The following is a 4476-nucleotide window of genomic DNA, read 5'->3' as shown; positions in this document are numbered from 1 at the left end:
ACTCACAAATTAATCACTATATAAAGCATTGCAAGAGCTAATCTAGCAATGAGAGATGAAAGGACAAAGTTGCTAACCTTTGTCATCATTTGAATGGATGGGGGCCTTCAAATCTTGACAAATTTTGGGCAAAATGTGTGATGAGCTCGAGAGGAAGAGGGGAAGAACAGAGAGGAGAGGGGAAAGGGGAAAAACAGAGCGAGCTCGGGTGGACGAAGGGTTTATGTAGGACGACCTTTAGTACCGGTTCGTGCCAAGAACCGGTACTAAAGGGGCTGGAGGGGCACCTGCCTGACAACATCCTGCCACCACTCTCATTAGTACCGGTTCGTGGCACGAACCGGTGCTAAATGTTCGCCACGAACCGGTACTAATGAAAGCGGCCAGGTAGCCGTTGGAACCGGCACTAATGTATACATTAGTGCTAGCTCAAATACAAACTGGCACTAATGTGCTTCACGTTTGACCCTTTTTCTACTAGTGTCAGCTGGACTACGCCTTACTGCAAGGGGTTCCGTCACAAGCTGTACTTACCGCGTGGACACGAACCGTCGCACACACTTAAACTCGGTTGGGTGGAAGAAATTCCTCGATGGCAAGAATCTTCGTGTTGGACAGGCCATCCTAATTACTATCAGGAACACCAACCGCCCAGGCTCGAGGATGATGATTGTCTTTGATATCATCTAGAACTACATATGTGTGTGTGGCTATATCATCTAGAACTACATATGATGATCGTCGTTGATATCATCTAGAACTACATATGATGATCGTCGTTGATATGACCTTGTACTGCTTGAGGATGCATGTTGACTATGCATGAAATTGTTATCTAGTACTCACTTCGTTCCAAATTACTCGTCGTGGCTTGAACTAAAACCACGACGAGTAATTTGGAACGAAGGGAGTACTACCCAGTAATGGTTTATGAATTTGATATCTACTAGCAGTACCTAGTATCTAGCATCTGAAAGGGAAACTGAAAGGGAAAGGGGTACGGGGGGAAATGATGAAAGATATAGCAATAGCGAGGGACTGCGAAATTGCTACAGCTAAGTAATAGTAGCGCGTTCATAAAAAGCGCTGTTGATATCATCAACAGTAGTAGCGCGGGTAAGGACCGCGTTACTACTATAAGTTAGCTGTAGCGCCTTATTAGTAGCGCGGCCACCCGCGCTACTGCTAGCCTCAAAACCCGCGCTGACAACGGGACGGGACCAGTGAAGCTGAGGAGCAGTGAAGCTGAGGAGCAGGAGCTGCCACCTTGGGTCCATGGTCCATGCCACCCACCAATTTCTTCAGTCGACAGACAGCACCTCATGCATGAAAAATGCAAGAAAATAAAGTTTGAATTGGCACTCCGCACGCACGCTGACTATTGTGTCCACTGACTAGCACGTACGTACTTGCAACGCATGGTTACATTCACTCATGCACGAGTATAAGATGAGGTGCACCACCCAAGCAGTTTTTGCCAAGGGCACTTGAGAATCACCAGCATCCCAAACTGGTTTCTTGCTGAGTCCATGCTTTGTGTATACATACCATACCACAGGCCACAGCTGAGTCCATGACGAAATGCTTCCTGCTGCTCGCCTTCTTGGCGTTTCTCCTGCCGGCGGCCTATGCCACGTGCCACCCTGACGACCTCCAAGCGCGGCGGGGCTTCGCAGGGAAGGTACTTGGATCACTCAAATAATTCATTTGGTTGGTGAGGTACCCAAGGGTTTGACACTGCTCAAGGGCCTCACCGTTGTGGACGTATTGCTTTCATTAACTTGCTATTGTATGTGAAGAGCAATAGAAGAACACTCCAACAACAACAACCAAATACCATTACTGGGACCAACAACAGTGTCAGATCTGGGAGTGGCAATATTGTATCTGGGAACGGCAACACTGTCATATCTGGGGATAACAACAATGTTTCTGGGAGCAACAACACAGTCACATCTGGGAGCAGCAATGTCATAGTTGACACCAACCATGTCGTTACTGGGAGCAACAATACTGTATCCGGCAATAACAATAGGGTAACTGGGAACAATAATGTTGTATCAGGGAGCAACCATGTCGTGTCCGGGGACAACAAAGTCGTAACTGGCGGTTAATGCTCTGTCAGTGGATTGATTTCGGCTTCCCTGGTGCAGCTCATACATCCTTGTCCAAGTGGATTGATTTCGGCTTCCCTGGTGCAGCTCATACATCCTTGTCCAAGTTCAGTGTGGCTCACAATTACTTGGTGGGCCCATTCTTGTTTGGAACTTCATGGATATAGCATCGTACTTACTTAAAATAAAATTTTCCTAAATATCTATAGAACTTTTTACATAATAAATGTTGACCCGCACAGCAATGGCGACTTGCAGCTTATGTACAAGTTCTCATCGTGGATGTCTAGATGTGGGTATTTCATCTCTTCTGTTATCTGTAATGTGTGATGATTTTTTGTATATGAAGATTGGTCTATGAATTATAAGTGCTCAATGTCATCTAGCTATACACTTCTCACGTGCAACTGTCAACGTTACATGCATAAATGGGAAATGTTTGGATGAACGAGATAGAGCAAAAGAGCAGAGACTAATGTTGGCATCAAGTCGCTTATGTAGTGCTAAACCTTTGTCTACCCCTGCAAATTAGACTACGTCTGAGGCTCCCTCGTTTCTTTTTGAGGATGCACATGTTGAAGTAGTGGTACAGTTGACACGTGTCACGGCTAGCCTTGGTCTTTCTACTATTGGGCACATGCGTCAGTGGTGATGCAACCACTAGGGCGCGGCCGGACAGGCCCGTGCAATGTTTTCAATTTTCTCTTAAATGTTAATATTTTAGAAAATAAATTAGGAAAGGAATAGAAAAAATATATAGAACAGCAGAAAAATTAACAGGGAAAAAAATAAAACGAAAAGAGAAAACATGTGAATGAAATCTATGGTAACAATGAGAAAACCAAAACAGGAAACCCGGGAAGGAAACCCTAAGAACCATAGGAGGAAAAAGAAAATTGCAAAAAATGCTTAAACGAGGTAGCAAATGGACTGGCCTTTCATAAACAGATCCAATACTATGGTTGGTATGTCTATTTCATGTTTTTTTCCTTTCCAGAAACATAACCGATAGTAGTAGGAACGAGAAGTATCTGCTCCCGAGCTCAAATGCTTCCTGATGAGCAATGAAATAAAAAAAATAAAAAAATCAAACAATTCTGAATTTATTTATATGGCCAACATTGACAAATGTTTTTGTGCTTGCAAAACATTGTCATGAAATGACATTCGTGAAAGTCATGACACAAAAAAAAGGAAAAACCGTTGCCCAAAAATGTTATTTTCGAAAGCATTTTGGAGTGCTGGTTTTTTTCATGAATTCCACAATGTCATTTCATGATGAAAATTTTCAAGCGCCCAAAACACTTAAAAAGTTTGCTACAGATGTTTTTTCTGAGTTTAAAAAAAATCAGATTGTAATTCATCGAGCTCGGGAGCAGAAGAGGACTTTCGTAGTAGTGCGTCCTTAGCACCTACGTGAAAAGACACGCATGCAAAATCTTTAGGAAGTTTGTTCCCATATAGAGTTCGTTCTCAAAGCTAATACTTCTATTGTGTGTTCAAAAATATGTCATGAAAGTCCTATACATTAGTCTGCCTACTAAGAAAAATTCTCGAAACAGGCTTTCGTCCCGCTTTATATATAAAGCAAACACACACCAGAGTACACAACCAAACGATACAAAGTGATGTGAAGCCCTTATACAACGCCGATCCTCGGATAACCGGATCACGCGAGACGCACACGACTACGCCACCGATATAGAAAACGGGAAGAACTGAGTAGAACGCCATCCTACACCCTACACTACCTACGCTCCACAACAACTCCCCCAAGAGGGATAACGACGCGAAACGTCGCCACTGCCGACTCCCTAAGGGCAAAGGTTTTCACTCGGAACCAGACACAGAGAGGAACCTGACAACGAAGTCTTCAAGAAGAGAATGGCGCGGCCGCAAGCGCTGTCGTCGTTGGCACCAAAGCGCAGAGCTTTCACTTGGCAACCCACGCGTGCCACCATGAGGTCTTGTGGATAAGATTAACGAGATCAGATCCCTAGGTCCGGATCGAAGGGCCATCACTGCGAGAGACGATAGAGCATGCCCGAGTCACTCGCCGCCATAGCTCTCGCCGCGCACACAACCAAGAGACATAGCCACCACCACCGCCATGGTGCCCGCCAGAGAGCAAACCATGTGAACCGCCATCCAGGGTCGTCGCCCCGGCATCCAAGCCCCGAGACATCGCCAAGCGCGTGCTTCATGGTGCACTAACCGCGACAGGAAAAGCCCAGCATCAGCCACAGAGCAAGGGTCAGCGCCACCACCATAGAGGCGTCCACGCCTACAGTCCCCACAAATCCCGGTGGACCGGATTAACATGACCTAGTAACTGCCGATTGCAGCCGCGGAGCCAAAAACT

At 45.5% G+C, this 4476-nt stretch overlaps 1 pseudogene; it reads left to right on the top strand.

Annotated features, from left to right (window-relative positions):
• The first annotated feature begins 1573 nt into the window (after positions 1–1573).
• On the top strand, positions 1574–2114 carry LOC123053489 (putative uncharacterized protein DDB_G0272516; annotated as a pseudogene).
• Positions 2115–4476: the final 2362 nt, after the last annotated feature.

This window comes from Triticum aestivum, chromosome 1A (genome assembly GCF_018294505.1).
Source record: "Triticum aestivum cultivar Chinese Spring chromosome 1A, IWGSC CS RefSeq v2.1, whole genome shotgun sequence".
In the NCBI taxonomy this organism is placed as follows: Eukaryota; Viridiplantae; Streptophyta; class Magnoliopsida; order Poales; family Poaceae; genus Triticum; species Triticum aestivum.
Note: the sequence above shows the minus strand (reverse complement) of the source record. Positions and strands in the feature narration are given on the sequence as shown.